The 17,351-nt window shown below is 43.1% G+C and overlaps 1 protein-coding gene across 1 annotated transcript in view; it reads right to left on the bottom strand.

Moving 5' to 3' along the window:
- ankrd27 (ankyrin repeat domain 27 (VPS9 domain)) overlaps nt 1–17,061 on the bottom strand; it is a 78,113-nt gene extending 61,052 nt beyond the window's left edge. Inside the window, exon 1 of the mRNA XM_060914711.1 lies at nt 16,933–17,061. The gene's annotated coding sequence lies outside the window, so the exon portion shown is untranslated. The remainder of the gene's footprint in view (nt 1–16,932) is intronic.
- Nucleotides 17,062–17,351: the final 290 nt, after the last annotated feature.

The following is a 17,351-nucleotide window of genomic DNA, read 5'->3' as shown; positions in this document are numbered from 1 at the left end:
GGTTGTGACCTAGGCGTAACCAAACCACAACACTCTGTTACATCCAAAAATAACCACACAGCCTTAGATTAATAAACTTACCCCATCAGAAAGAGAAACGGCGCCTTGCACACACCAATGCCTCCGATGGAATGTAATCCTAGCTTCCTTTCGGTTGGGTTTTTTTTTGCTAGAAATGGTTATCTCCGATGTAAAAACCGTGTGTCTGTTTGCGTCGCGGCGTTTCAGCTCCTCTGCGCTCTGTTTAGCTTGCTCATTCCATTGTGAAATTACATGCCTGTATGCAGCTTAAGTAGCCACGAGCTCAGCTCGTATCATACAGCTGATTCGCGAAAAAAAAAAACCCAAAAGACTTAAATCATCATGTGAATGGCCCATATGGTAATTTACCCACACACCCCAGCAGGCTACAGTCCTGACAAAAACGAGACAATTTGCAACAAAAAAAAGTATGCTTTTCCAACAAAACAATCTCTTATCTGAAATACTGATTGCATTCTTCAAGATCTCAACTTGCACATGATGGAAAAAAACAAAAATCACAAATTTTGAAAAAAAAAATGCTTCTTTTGCGATTATCTCGGATTTGGTGAGGCGTCACATATGGAGAACATTACACAGTGGTATGAAGATATGAAGTTTATCTTCTCGTGTTGAAAAATATTTCACTCACTTCCTTCGCTCACTCATGTTTGGTACATTGCACGCATGCAGATCGAAGGTCGCTCCAACATAAAACAACAAACATGGTGCCTCTGCTGAGTTTATGCCGAGATTCAATCTTAACACTTAGTTTGGAATTTCTTGATGAGGGATATAAATCAAATATACCATGCACCGAGAGGCACTCGGAATTATGGATTCTCTTCACCCCTCAGAAAATAGTACTATGCCAGTCACCGAAGAGAATCCATAATTTCAACCAGAGCCTCTCAGAGTATGGTATATTTGATTAATATGTCACGCAGACTCGTGATGTATTGCGTATGAAAAAATGCGAGTTTTTCAACACGAGAAAATAAACTTCATATCTTCACGCCAACGTGATTTTCTTTTTATTATATAGACACAAACAAAACGTTCCCAAATTTATCAAAACAATTCATCGATTTCCTCACGAGTGACCTATAGAGATTTACGTCATGGGTTTTGGGTCTCCATGTCCCACATGTAGCTCGTATGAAAAATACGAGCGGTGTATTTCCCAGTAAAACACTCGTGTCCATATAATATATAATACAGCATAGTACATGGCACGCGTCAGTGCTTCATTTGTAAACCATCAAAATAGCTGTACAACTTTACAATACACACTCAGCCTCACAACAAAGGTTTTGCTCAGAACACTGGGTTTTACGAAAGTACATTATGGCCTTTAAACAACATCACGCAAATACTAATATCAAAGAAATAAAGACTTTCTTAGCTTGCCTAAATATGCAGTCAGTCATATAACTTACAGTCTCCTTCTGATTTCACAATTTACTCTGCGGTAGTTCGGCGTCCAGTAGAAATTCAAAAAAAGAAAAAAAAATACCCACAGCACAGGGTTGAATGTTGGGCCAAATTTCGGAAACACAAACTTGCTTTTTACCATCTTGTTGTGTTCAGTAATGCTTGCTTGCTTCTTGAAGACACGACTGCTGAAAAGTCAGCTGCCTTCCCCCCCAACATGTCGATGCCATATCTATGATGTGTGAACATATGACTGATACCGCAAGTACTACGATTAAGGCTACGTTTACATTAGACCATATCTGTCTCATTTTCTTCGCGGATGCACTGTCCGTTTACATTAAACCGCCTGGAAACGCCGGGAAACGGGAATCCGCCAGCGTCCACGTACTGTATTCAATCCAGATCGTGTCTGGTCCGGTGCTGTGTAAACATTGAGAATACGCGGATACGCTGTGCTGAGCTCTAGCTGGCGTCTCATTGGACAACGTCACTGTGACATCCACCTTCCTGATTCGCTGGCGTTGGTCATGTGACGCGACTGCTGAAAAACGGCGCGGACTTCCGCCTTGTATCACCTTTCATTAAAGAGTATAAAAGTATGAAAATACTGCAAATACTGATGCAAATACTGCCCATTGTGTAGTTATGATTGTCTTTAGGCTTGCCATCCTTCCACTTGCAAGTGGTAAGTGATATGCGCTGGGATCACACACACAGCGGCTCAGTCCCGAATCACAGCTTGTGCACTTCACTCGCGCGCTCTGTGAGCTGCGCAGGGCCGGAGTGCGCACCCTCCAGAGGGCACTCGCTGTTCAGGGCGGAGTGATTTGGAGCGCAGGATGCCTGCAGAGCCGAGCGTATCCGTGTATTGGTGTTGCTGTGTGCACGCGAATCGTTTTAAAAATGTTAATCTGATGATCCGCTGATACGGTCTAATGTAAACATGGGCTAAGTTACCATTTGGTCATCATAGAAATAAGACTATTACATTTTTTGGAAGGGAACACATGAAGGAATACTAGGGTGCATCAGTTGCCCCCTAAAAATGAAAAGTTCCTCCGATCATGATGCATTTTTGTTTTTGGGGTTCCTTTTGGTAAGAAAACACACTGGGTGAAATATTTTGACAAAATTCAAAAAGTTTAATGGTGGCACCAGGAGCTCAAAGTTATGGAAAAAGCTTAGCCTGGCAAGCCACACTAAATGTGAATATTTAGTCTGACCTCAATCCGTAGACATTTCCGAAGCAGGTAGGAGGAACAAACCGCTGTCTTTCAGACTGTCTCTGTGCGTATAGGCCAACGCTCTGACCAATCAGCGCAACAGTGACTGTGACGCAGTCAGAGCGACAGAAAGCAGTGGGGGAGGCCTTGAAATAAATAATTTTTCAAAATGCGTATTAATTAATAAACAGGTTCTAGATATTAAGAAGTTTGGAGATAATGACCACAAGTTTGGAGTCTGTACCACATACACATTTTTTTCCAAGTGTTTTTCAAGGGTTTGCTTAAACTGTTTGAGAGTTTTTATTTAGTGGTGTTTGGTGAAATAATTTCCCTTAAACTTAAAATAACGGGAAAATAAGAAACAATCAAAAAGTAATGTTTCAAAGCTGTTTATTAATTCTTCGTACTGCACAAACTAGCCCCATCCTTTTGGCTACGAGCGGAGCCAGCTGGTAGATCAGACTTTTGCCATAGCCGGTCGGCAAAACAGCGAAAACGTCCTTCTTGAAAAGGAATGAGCAGAGAGCCTCTTCCTGCTCATGTTTCAACGAAAACTCCAAGTCTAATTCTTCTAAAACTGATTCCAAAGCGGAGTCAAACGCGCGCTGTTCACTAGCCCGTAGCCATCTTTCCTGCTGCGCTTTCTCCAGCGTCGTGCAGCTTTGTCGTCACTCCTGCAAAAGCCTAGCCTGGGCCCGCCCATCCTAAGCGTGACGCAACACGAGGGCCTTTTCCGAGCTTAGTCTGGCCAGGCAGGCTATTTACAGCATTTCCAAGCTCCCGAAAAATCGGGAGCCAATCAACTTTGAGCATCTCCAACGGCCCTGGGTAGAGGCGTGTTCAAGGCAGTGACGTAGCAGAACTGCGACGGGAAGCCATAGATTGTTTACAGAATCTATGCCGGAAGCGCTTCATTCACATCACGAACATGGAGCAGCGGCAAGCCTTTAACACAGCGGTAGATGCTGTATTGAAAGCATTCAACGGGAAGTTCTCATTGAAAACGGAGCAAAGAGCAGCCCTGGAGGTATTTATTGAAAGGAAGGACGCTTTCGCCTTGCTCCCGACCGGCTTCGGTAAGAGTTTAATCTACCAGTTAGCCCCGTCGCGTCACATACGTCAGAGGAAAGAGTGATGTGATTGGTTTAAGCTTCGTCACAGCCTTTTCTGGCTTCGACCAGTAGCAAACTGAGGCATTTCAGGGAGGCGGGTCAACCACGGGCTCTGGGAAACGGTTTGGCTTAATAGCTTGGCCAGACCAAATGCTCGGAGAGCTTTGAAGTCGCGTTAGCCAGGCTAGCAAAAGCCCGCCCAAAGAATCCAAACAAAAACCTTGCGTTGTGATTGGCGGGCACGATTTGATGCCCGGGGTGTTTTTGTTTATATGGTGCGAGACTAGACCCACTCGCTAGGCAAAAATATTTTTGGCCGCTAGGCGGGTGGGTCTAGTTTACTAGGCTAGAAAAAGCTGCTATTTTATGACAAAATTTCGATCACTTTTCATGAAACATTATGGCACCTTATAGAGTATACCAAATATCTTAGATACACATTTTTAGTGCATATTCTAAATATATTATCAAGCACAGTTTGAGTTTTAGCTGTTCATTGAATCATTGTTCAACTACTTTTAAACAATACAAATGTATTATGAATCACATTAATGCTTCTCAATCCCTTGCGAAGGTTCTTAACATGATCTCTGGCTCACAAGAAATCAATAAATGGAGTCCAATTGTGATTCAAACCTTACGCGAAAACATAAAATAAGCGTTTTTTGGCAAAAAACGAACCTCATGGTGCCACCATTAGACTTTTGAATATGGTCAAAAAATTTTACAGGATGTCTTTATTGGTGAAAAGGAACACCCAGACAAAAATGCATCAGATTTTATGAAAGTGAGGGCAACTGATGCACCCTAAGGAATACGTATGATTTAAATTTTATTTATTTAGGTTTTTTTGTCGTTGTTGCTGCTGAAAGGGGAGGAAAAAAAAGGCTATAAAAGTGCTGGATCCCGTTCCACTATGATCAGACACTTAAGTATTGCCTAGTTCACATTTCTTAAAATCTTAGGAAGATTAAGCACGCTCTTAGGCTAGACAGGATTTACAACGGATAATCACTGCTTTAATCCGGGACAAAGTTTGATCAACAACGAAAATATTTTAAAAATCAGCGACAACAGGTATTCAACGAAGTCTTCAAAACTGCTACATACGCACTTAAGAATACTTCATCAAGCTACAAATCCCTTCGCTATACTCATTTCTCCACCTCAGACGTCTGAATACTCACTTGTTTATGACGATTAAGTAGAGCATGTGACGCAGAGAATAATCGCATCTTCAGACCCATAATGTGACGAATCAAGAAAGACAGAGCCATCAGCGAGCTTATGAAAGTCCAGTTCAAGCAGACTAAGGAGCGCACATAGTGGGAGCGCAAATCACAAGATCCCTGAAGGCAGGTCAAGACCCGAGCCTTAGTGTAGTAAAGCAGGAGCCTCCCCTCCATCATATCCCACCCCCGATCTCTGACCCTCATCACCACAGTGCTTCAGATGGATGCTGAGAAGCAGAGGAATGTGAACCACCACCATGTGATCTGGTGTTTATGGGCCAGAACTGGTTGGCGGGGAACCACACACTCGTGATGATGGAGAACAAATACTTTCACAAGAGGGAAACACACTGCTGTAGTGATAATCCTTACAGATTCGGTCCCTCTAAAACTATTTCCCAACAAGATCAAGAGAAGTTTCTTTGTATGGAATAAGCTTACATTTCAATAAGACCAACAGGCAGGTAGACACAAGGTAAATATTGAACTTCAACATGAATGCACAATACAACTCAGAAACCGAGCCCAGGTTTTGTTTTGTTTTTTTGTCTGTTCTCGATACGATGGCATCCTCACAGCAACCATTATGACTACAGCAGACCGCCATTACATGAAAACCATTGCAACATGGCTAACAAAATTTTAATTTTATGCAGCTGCATTCGAGAACTCAACAGTCTCAGACTTGGAAGAAGAGTTACTTGAAAATACGTTAAGATCAGTGGCAGCTGGTCAATACGAGGCACTGGGGCACCGTCCTCCTTCCAATTATCCAGATGAGAAAGACTACATGATCTCATTCTCATCTCATTATCTGTATCCGCTTTATCCTGTTCTACAGGGTCGCAGGAGCCTATCCCAGCTGACTACGGGCGAAAGGCGGGGTACACCCTGGACAAGTCGCCAGGTCATCACAGGGCTGATACATAGACACAGACAACCATTCACACTCACATTCACACCTACGCTCAATTTAGAGCCACCAGTTAACCTAACCTGCATGTCTTTAGACTGTGGGGGAAACCGGAGCACCCGGAGGAAACCCACGCGGACACGGGGAGAACATGCAAACTCCGCACAGAAAGGCCCTCGCCGGCCACGGGGCTCGAACCCGGACCTTCTTGCTGTGAGGCGACAGTGCTAACCACTACACCACCGTGCTGCCCAAGACTATGTGATATTAAATTAATTAAGCAAAAGTACTCATTACGTCAAAATGGTTTACTCATTCTACTTCACCCTGTAACCATTTAATTATTTTTAACCCATTTTTAAACTGTATTCATTGAAATGTGACAAGAATATCTCCGATTCCTGTATAATTCCGCCTACCGGGGCGCCGACCAAACGAGTATGTGACTACACAAACTTCTGTAGATCAGGTGACCTGAGGCTGTGCTTTAATTGACGGATTCAAGAGTGAGCCTGGGGCACAAATGGCCCTTTTCCACTACCCTTTTTCAGCTCACTTCAGCCCGACATGGCTCGCGTTTCGACTACCAAAGAACAGCACGACTCAGCTCGCTTCAGCCCTGCTTAGCCCCGAAAACTCGCACGGTTTTGGAGTGGGGCTGAAGCGAGCCAAAACGAGCCGAGTGAGGCTGGGGGCGTGAGCAGACACTCCCCTGTGCACTGATTGGTGAAGAGGAGTGTCCTCACATGCCCACACACGCCCCGCGAGCACGCTGGGATCTGTAAACACCGCAAACCCAGAAGAAGTAGAATTACGAGAATTTCTGAAGCCTTATGCGCCTCGCCTCAGCTATATGCTCTTGCCAGTATCTGTTGGCGTTGTCAGTGACAACAAGCCACAGCACCAAGACCAGCAACACTAACGACTCCATGTCCTCCATGTTTATTGTTTACTATTCGGGTCGTGAGACTACCGCTTAAAAGCTCACTGATGTCACTGTTTGCGCTGCTTAACGACATCACGTGACGTCCACCCACTTTCGCTAACTCCACCCAATGTGTCCACCCACTTCCAGCCAGCACGGTTCAGCGCGGTTGTAGTCGAAATGCAACTCCAATAGCCCCGCTCAGCTCGACTCAGCCCAACTCAGCACAGCACGGCTCAGCCGCGTTTGTAGTGGAAAAGCGGCAATAGTGTGCCCCGGACACGCCTTCTTTTACTAGCAGCCAATTGAATTTTTTTTTTTTTCCACGCGATTGGATAGTTTTCTTTGGTTGACTATGATCAAAGTAAAACAAATAAATACATTTACATTCAGAAATCATTTTAAGAATTAAAAAAAAAAAATTATAAATAAATAATATATATATATATATATATTTATTATACATCATCTTTTGGCTGCTCCCGATTAGGGGTCGCCACAGCGGATCTTTCGTCTCCATTGCTCCCTGTTTTCCGCATCCTCCTCTACCACACCTGCCACTTTCATGTCCTCTCTCACCACATCCATGTATCTCCTCTTTGGCCTTCCTCGTTTTCGTTTGCCTGGCAGCTCCATCCTCAACATTCTCCTTCCCACATGCTCTGCATCTCTTCTCAGGATGTGCCCATTCCATCTCAGTCTCATCTCTCTTAGCTCAATTCCCAAGCGTGCATGCGATATATATATAAAAACACACTCTGGTCTGCTAAAATAACATCGTGTTTGAACATAAATGCACATTTCAAGTTGTAAAAAAATTTGAAATATTTGTATCTGTCACTCACTGCTGCAAGTTAAAGTGGATCCGCAGAAAAAGAAAATGCACACTGAAAGAAAAAGAGAATCTCTCAGAGCGCAGCAGCACGAGTGAGAGTTCGAGCACACCAGACGTGAAAGCGTGCGGATGTGACAGGCAGCAAAATATTTTATTACATCGACAGTCAACAAATTTAAAAAAAAAAAAAAGTTATCAGCATGGTAAAAACGATCGTAGTTCTTGCAATTTCTTCATCGGATATCTTCAGTGATCTGGTTTATCCAAAAAAAAAAAAAGCTCATAGAACGTTTTCTACTCGAGCCATGACAGATTTTAACGCAGATTCACTCATAACGCGTCGGATTCTTTGGATCCCGATTACTGTGTTATAACGGTGCTCCACTGCATCTCCATTGACCACAGGAAGCATAATACCAGCCTGTTTATGACAAGATCTGCGTCATGTCAGTCAACAAAACAAATATTCCTGACACGTGACATCAGTTTTAATCCAATCAAACATGATCCAGTATTTCAAGCCAGTACTAGTCCTGTCTCTCAGTACACCACTAGTGTACAGCTAACTTTTAAGCTAGCAGTGCAGTACTTTAGAGCACCTAGGACCTCTGTCGCAATATCTTCAATCTCATATCAGAAACGCAGCACTGATTTGATCATCAGCTCCTCTTTCAACTACAGCAACTGTTAAAATCAAACCATTTATTTCTTTTCAAGCCCTGGACAAAGTTATACAGGCTTTTGTTTAATCTTGCCTAGATTACAATCAGCTCGTATAGACTGCTTCCCAGTACTAAGAAAACAGATTCACACACCAAAAATACAATCACAAAGCACTTTATTAGGAACACTATACTTTAGATTTTAATGAATTCATCACCAAAAATACATCCATCTCATTATCTGTAGCCGCTTTATCCTGTTCTACAGGGTCGCAGGCGAGCTGGAGCCTATCCCAGCCGACTATGGGTGAAAGACGGGGTACACCCTGGACAACCCTGGTGCAAATCCTGGCCAGGATCCTACCAGGATCCTAGCAGGATCTTACCAGGATCTTGTACAGGATCTGAAATATAATCCTAAAGGATCTTGTCCAAGATCCTGTAGGATCCTGTAGGATCTTGTACAAGATCCTGTAGGATCCTAACCAGGATCTTGTACAGGATCCTGTACAGGATCCTGGTAAGATCCTACAGGATTTTGTGAAGGATCCTACAATATCCTACAGGATCTTGTACAGGATCCTACAATATCCTACAGGATCCTGTACAGGATCCTACAACATCCTACAGGATCTTGAACAGGATCATACAATATCCTACAGGATCCTACAGGATCTTGTATAGGATCCTTTAGGATTATATTTCAGATCCTGTACAAGATCCTGGTTAGGATCCTGGTAAGATCCTGCTAGGATCCTGGCCAGGATTTGCACCAGGGCTTTTAGATGAATCACATTATTATGAAGGTTATTTTTCAACCAAACATGCTGTTGATTGTACTAGGTTTCATAGCTGAATAAATATGGAACACTGCTCTTTATAACTTTATTCAAGCAAACTCATGAAAACTGTAACTCTGAAATATTATCATGGAATAGTTAAAATTGTCTTCCATATTCACATTATTATGGTTTGTTGAAATAAAGGTCATCATATTTAGCTATATTTAAACCCTAAATCACATATAGTATGTGTGAGCCCTCTTCTGCTCTTGTACAGAAGGATATTTATTTAAGTTTAAAAAAACCTCGCAAAAAAACTTTAAATGCACTATCTATTCAAGAATTTAGGGCTAGCAAGCCTTGTTTCCATGCTACCCTGAATTTGCTGAATCAGAGTATTGGGAATTCGTTCGGCAAGAACCTACTCAGGATCCTGTTGGTATCCAGTTAGGATCTTATTCAGGATCCTACTTAGGATCTTGTTAAGATCCTACAAGAACATACCCACGATCCTGTTGGTATCCAGTTAGGATCCTGTTCAAGATCTTGTTTAAGATCCTACAAGATCCTACACAGGATCCTGAAGCATTCGACTTAGGATCTCATTCGGGATCCTACTCAAGATCTTGTTTAAGATCCTACAAGATCATACTCAGGATCCTGAAGCATTTGAGTTAGGATCTTATTCAGGATCCTACTTAGGATCTTTTACAGGATCCTGATACTTTTTCAAGATCTTATACAGGATCATGTTCAAGATCCTATCACTTCCAAGATTTTGGCTCCTTCTAGGATCCTATTTAGGATTCTGCACAGGATCTTATATAGGATCCTATTTCTACTTAGGATCTTAAATAGGAATGTAATCCTGTGCAAGATCCTATTTCTACATAGGATCCTATTCAGGATCTTAAATAGGATCCTGTTCCTATGTAGGATCCTATTCAGGATCCCATTCCTAAATAAGATCCTACAGGATCCTGTGTAGGATTTGCACCAGGGAAGTCGCCAGGTCATCACAGGGCTGACACATAGACACAGACAACCATTCACACTCACACCTACGGTCAATTTAGAGTCACCAGTTAACCTAACCTGCAGGTCTTTGGACTGTGGGGGAAACCGGAGCACCCGGAGGAAACCCACGCGGACACGGGGAGAACATGCAAACTCCACACAGAAAGGCCCTTGCCGGCCACGGGGCTCGAACCCGGACCTTCTTGCTGTGAGGTGACAGCGCTAACCACTACACCACCGTGCCGCCCCAAAAATACATTACAATACAAATAAAAGAAAGAACAATTATTGACTCAAACAGATAATTCAAACTAAAACGGGGTGTGACGGGGGAAAGAAACAGAACTTGCGTCCCAATTGCAATCTAACCCCCTACAATACTACATACGTTAAGAATACAGTCTAAAAGTACATAAGTAAATAAGAATAAATGTAAAGGAGTAAAATGTATATCATCAAGCTAAATTAACATCTAACCTGAAGGACTACAAGTTCCTTGCTTAGAAAAATAAATATTCAGGATTCAAAAATTGTCAATTCACTATATATCCAGGACATATAGGAGAATGAAAATGCCGTTTCTCCCTCACCTTACTTGTAAAATCTGGACAATATGGGTAAAAACACACTAAAATCAAACAATGTACAAAATAGCAGTAGTCTCATCTCATTATCTGTAGCCGCTTTATCCTGTCCCACAGGGTCACAGGCGAGCTGGAACCTATCCCAGCTGACTACGGGCGAAAGGCGGGGTACACCCTGGACAAGTCGCCAGGTCATCACAGGGCTGACACATAGACACAGACAACCATTCACACTCACATTCACACCTACGCTCAATTTAGAGTCACCAGTTAACCTAACCTGCATGTCTTTGGACTGTGGGGGAAACCGGAGCACCCGGAGGAAACCCACGCGGACACGGGGAGAACATGCAAACTCCGCACAGAAAGGCCCTCGCCGGCCACGGGGCTCGAACCCGGACCTTCTTGCTGTGAGGCGACAGCGCTAACCACTACACCACTGTGCTGCCCCCGATGATATTCTAAAGGCAATAAATTAAGTTTAATTAATTAGTCATATGTTCCATACAAATTTAGTTGCTCTTCGCTGGACGTGCTCTAAGAGGGCTCAATGCTTAGTAGTGTAAGGTGACCACAAACTACTACCATATTCCAGCTACTAATACTGGGTAGGGCCTCGCTTTGCCTTAATTCTTCGTGGCATGTATTCCACAATATTTTCAAAACTCCAATTCCTGCAGATTTTTCAGGTGCACTTTTATGCTGCAAATCTCCTGTTCTACCACATCCCAAAGGTCTTCTGTTGGATTCCGATCCGGTGACTGTGAAGCCCACTGAAGAACAATAAACTCATTGTCATGTTCATGAAACCAATTTACAATGACTTTTGCTTCGTGACATGGTGCATTATCATGAAGGGATGCACATGGTCAGTAACAATACTCAAATAGTCAGTGGCATTCAAGCAATGATTGGTATTAACGGGCCCAAAGTGTGCCAAGGAAACATTCCCCACACCATTACACCACCTCCACCAGCCTAGACTGTTGACACAAATCAGGCTGGGTCCATGGATTCATCCTGCTGGTGCCAAATTCTGACTCTACCATTTGTGTGCCTCGGCAAAAATCAAGATTCATCAGACCAGGCGATGGTTTTCCAGTCTGCACCTTTCCAGTGCCCATGACAGCCTCAACTTTCTGTTCTTGGCTGACCTGATTGTGGGCTTCTGCTGTTGTAGCCCATCCTCCTCAAGGTTCGACATGTTGTGCGTTCTGAAATGCTTTTCTGCTCACCACAGCTGTACAGAGTGATTATCTAAGTTACTGCAGCCTTTCTGTCAGCTTGAACCAGTCTGACCATTCTCCGGTGACCTCTCTCAACAACACATTTCCAGCCACAGAACTGCTGCTCGTTGGATGTTTTTTTTTCCCCATTCTGAGTAAACTCTAGAGACTGTTGTTAGTGAAAATCCCAGGAGATCAGCAGTTACAGAAATACTAAAACCAGCCCATCTGGCACCAACAATCATGCCAGTCAAAATCTCTGACCCTGTTTACACTTGATTTTAAAATGCATCTTGGGCGATCAGACAACAAGTGGACAGCGATAAATACAAGTGTAAAAAAACCATCAAGGTGCATTCACTAACAGCCCTTGCCAAGGTAATCTTGGACACATTTGACCACATATCTTTTGTACTAGGGGTGGGTATTGCCAAGGACCTCACGATACAATACGCATCACGATACTTGAGTCACGATACGATATTGCGATATATTGCGATATTTTACATAGTTCACTGAAAAATGTAAACTGCATTATGCATCTTAAAATCCGAGTTGTATGTACATCAGATGATAGTGATAATTCATGGGACAAACTGAGTCAAAACAATGTAATTCTAATTATCCATGCCATTTTATTGTAACTATACAAGCGCAAGTTACAACATATTTGCAGGAACAGCACACTGTCTGGAACACACTGAAAAGTGCAGTGGGCATCTTAGTCTCCCTGAGCACAATTATGAAACAAAGTGCAGTGTGGGTCAGTGTCCACACACTGAAACTGAACTGAAACCTCAGTGAATCATGTTTCTTCTGAACTTTGAGTAAATACTCAAAATAAAATGCAGTGTCTCACACACACTAAAATTGAAAATGCAAAATAAAGTGCAGCTTCTTGCCTTTGGTCTTAAATGACAAAATTAAGTTCACAGTTACAGCAAGTCACACATCACTGAAGTAGACGGGAGGACTTTGGCGCTGTCCAGTGTAGTTTGCTTCGGGTCGGGTTTCGGTGGCTCCAGCTGAGCTAATATGTCGGGGTGGTGTCGTGCTAAGTAAGTTCGCAAGTTTGTTGTGTTACCTGAATATCTAATTGGAGCGAAACAGGTTTTGCAGAGTGCATACTCTTGGTCCAGCTCACTGTTTTTTTTTTCTCCTTTCCTTTGGAATCCAAAGTGCCTCCAAACATCTGCCTTAAAGTTCGGCGGCGTCTCTAGGTTTATGTTAACAGCCATGCTTGCTTGTTTTTTTTTCCTCACTGCAACCACCGGGAAAAAAAGAGAAGACGAAGAGTGCCTTGCAGTGAGGTAGCGGTACAGCGACACCTTGCGGAGCGGAGGTGCGGAAGTCGTACTGGATTTACAACCCGTCTGAAACATGATTTATTATTTGAAAAAAATATCGATATTCAAATTTTGAGTATTGATACTGAATCGGAAGAAAAAGTATCGCGATATATCGCCGTATCGATATTTTTGCCCACCCCTATTTTGTACCATAAACACTTGTGTGTCCCTGACAAGGACGCAATAGGAACAGTGATGTAGGCAGGAACAAAATCTGAACACAAGTGGTCAGATGGACAGCTTGGACACACGACAGAAACGTGTAAACAGTGACATGCTTTTTTAAAACCAATTGTAAACAGGGCCACTGAGATCACATTCCCTCCCCCCTCACCGATTCTGATGGTTGATGTTCTGATGGTTCATTACCCGAAGATGCTGGCCCATATCTGCATGATTTTATGCACTGCATTGCTGTCACATGATTGGCTGATTAGATAACTGCATGAATGAGTAAACGGATAGGTTCCTAATAAAGTGCTCAGTAAGTGTGTATCTTTATTCCCTCAATCTCATGTTGGAGCATGTTTCTGTTATCCAATTTTCTGCAGGAGCTTGGATTTCACTGATTGATGACATAGCCAGAATGTAGTAACTTTCTTTAAATCGCAGGTTTATCATTAGAAGATCTTCATTGCACAATCTGATGTGGAGAGCACATTATTGCTTAATCTGCTATCCTATTTCACCAAGATTCCATTTGGATCATCTCACACAGCTTGAAAGTAATTGTAAAAATCACTTTTGTCGTAAGTCAGCTTGATTATGTAAAGTTGATGCATACGTCTATTTTTTGTTTGTTTTTCATGCTTGTTGCAAGTGTATATACAGCACTTTAGTGTAAATGTGCTTCATAAATAAACTTGCATACTTCCCATTTTTAAGCAACAGAACACATAACACAATGATCGGAAGAGTGATTCCTGACTGATGAAGGATTTAAAAAAAAAAAGTTAGCAATGCTGTTGCTACATCCACACGACAACGAGATTTTTTTTTTAAAATATCGCGTCCACATGGGCAACGGATCAGTAAAATATCAGGTCCATATGGCAACGCAACGCTTGCTGAAAACGATGCAATACACATGCCACACCTCTACGTGCGCTGTAAGACGGTCCCATCGGAGACACCAGAACAATAGAAGAAGAAGTATGACGCATGCGCATGTAACAGGTTTATTTTTTTCCACTTGCCATTGTGTGTAGTGGTGAGGAAATTCTGCGCTGGCCCTTTAAGAGCGCAGGTAGTTATGGGAACGAGGCGCTGGCCTCTTTCAGTTCGTTTTGGAAATGTAAGCGCCAATGCCACTGGACGTTTGCAGCCCGTCCTCAGCAGCGTATTTGTGTCTCATTTCTTCAGAATAAAAAGACTGGTGAACAACACAACGCAACGTCTGTTACACGCATAAACCCCTTCTTCTACCCGGCGTGAAGCACTCACAGGAACAAACACACAACAACAAGAAGATGGCTGCGACTACGCGAGGAAATCGTGCCTTCTGTGTGTACAAATTAGTTTTATTAGTGTGCATAGTTTTATATAACTTAATTTTCTTATTGTGTGTGAACATTTTGAAAAGCATTTTTATATAATTTATATAACTTTTTATATTGTGTGTGAACATTTTGAAAAGCAGCCTTATCCAATAAAAAAAAAAGAAATTCAAGAAATGGTTCTGTTACTTGTTTATTTAAAAGAAAAGCTGTATACAAAAGTGAATGCAATGCAGTGGTTCATACAAAACAGCGAGAGTGCTGCTTGTTCTAGTCATGTGGTTGTGACGTCATCGTAAACAAATCCGTTCTACTCATCCAGACGACTTCGCAACGGCGCCGTTGCCAGATTTTTTCACTCTGGAACCCGTTCTCAAAAGATTTCGTTTTGGGGCACCCAAAACGCCGGTGCCGTGTGAACACCAGGCCGAAACGATAAACAATTTTATCAGATTCACCTGAATCCGTTGCCGTGTGGACAGGGCCTCAGGTGCTCATCCAGTCACGGTGATCAGACAAGTCAAGTGGCTGTTATTGTCATTCAACCAGATACAGTTAGTACAGTACACAGTGAAACAAAACAACGTTCCTCTAGGACCATGGAGCTACATAAAAACAACACAAGCCTACATGAGATTACACTGAACTACACATAAGAGTACACAGGATTAAATGAGACATCATGAGACTACACCAGAATAAATGAGACTGCACGGGACTAAATGAGACTATGCAAGACTGCACAAGACTCTACTGGATTACACTGGATTAAATGGGACTACATGAGACTATACGAAACTGCAAAGGACTCCACGGGACTCAGTGAGACTACACAAGACTATACTAGACTAAATGGGACTACATGAGACTACACGAAACTACAAAGGACCACACAAGACTCAGTGAGACCACACAAGACTACACTGGATTAAATGAGACTACACGAAACTGCAAAGGACTCCACAGGACTCAGTGAGACTCCAAGGGATTAAATGAGACCACACAAGACTACACTGGTTTAAATGGGACTACATGAGACTATACAAACTGCAAAGGACTCCACAGGACTCAGTGAGACCACGCCGGGTTAAATGGGACTACACGAGACCACGCCGGGTTAAATGGGACTACACGAGACTACACTGGTTTAAATGGGACTACATGAGACTATACAAAACTGCAAAGGACTCCACAGGACTCAGTGAGACCACACCGGGTTAAATGGGTCTAAATGAGACCACGCTGGGTTAAATGGGACTACACTGGTTTAAATGGGACTACATGAGACTATACAAAACTGCAAAGGACTCCACAAGACTCAGTGAGACCACGCCGGGTTAAATGGGACTACACGAGACCACGCCGGGTTAAATGGGACTACATGAGACTATACAAGACTACATGAAACTACAAAGGACAACACGAGACTCAATGAGACCATACGGGACTAAAAAGGACTACCCTGGACTAGATGAGACTACACAAAGAGTCACTCGGGGCCAGTTACAGAAACCAGCACTGGCTTTAGTTAGTCTCTAGGTATTAGCTTATAAGCATTAATTAGCATTAGCCTTAGAGGCGGAGACTATGTTTATAATGTAGCTTTATGAGTACACTTTTACCCAACTGTAGAGTCAGGTACGGAGTTTAGAGCTCCAGCGGCCATCTAAAGGCCAGAGAAGAGTTTCTGCCGGTGCGCATCTGGCTCAGACACTCAGCACAGCTGCAGAACATCTCATCCGGCCGAAAAGCAAGGAAACCCAGAGCTTGCTAAAACGCTCACTAGCTTGTGACATTTCCTCAAACTGGTCATCCGACACGTACTGCGCTGATCACAACACAACCCAGCGGACTGCGCCGATTACAACACAACCCAGTGGACTGCGCTGATTACAACACAACCCAGTGGACTGCGCTGATTTAGCTCGCATAGCAGCGCAGACAGACAGTGTGTCAGTCAGATTATCCTCAGCAGCTGTACTCAACACTACAGTAAACACGGTTAGCCACAAGAGCACACAGCAAGCTAGCTAACACACTGACACGGCTATTCAGTGCGGTGTCGCAAACGTGACGAATCAAATAACGTGCTGTAAACCGGTCTGAAAAGCCTACCTGATTTATGCGAGTCTCGTGTGCATGGCAGGGGAGATTTCCGCCAGCAGCCCGGTGATAACGCAGCCTGCCCGACTCCACATTACAGCATTAGCAGCGCCACACCACTTCCCGAAGCGTCAGCACTGCAGATTGACAGGGACACTGACCAATCAGGACGGCGCTACAGCTCACACAGCAAATACGTGCAGATGGTGCGTTTACTTGCTCAAAGCTATCAGAGGGAAACCGCTGTGGGAAATAAATCTGAACGTGAATTCACAAATCTGAATTTCACAATTAAGACTGAACGAATGAAGTGTAATCATTTTCTAAATAATATTTAAATGTCATCCGTTCAGTCTATTGCTTAACATCTTGCAGGTAAAATCAAAGACACACAACCCCGAGATAATTCCGGCGAGCAGTAAACACACATC

This window comes from Neoarius graeffei, chromosome 2, assembly GCF_027579695.1.
Source record: "Neoarius graeffei isolate fNeoGra1 chromosome 2, fNeoGra1.pri, whole genome shotgun sequence".
NCBI lineage: Eukaryota > Metazoa > Chordata > Actinopteri > Siluriformes > Ariidae > Neoarius > Neoarius graeffei.
Note: the sequence above shows the minus strand (reverse complement) of the source record. Positions and strands in the feature narration are given on the sequence as shown.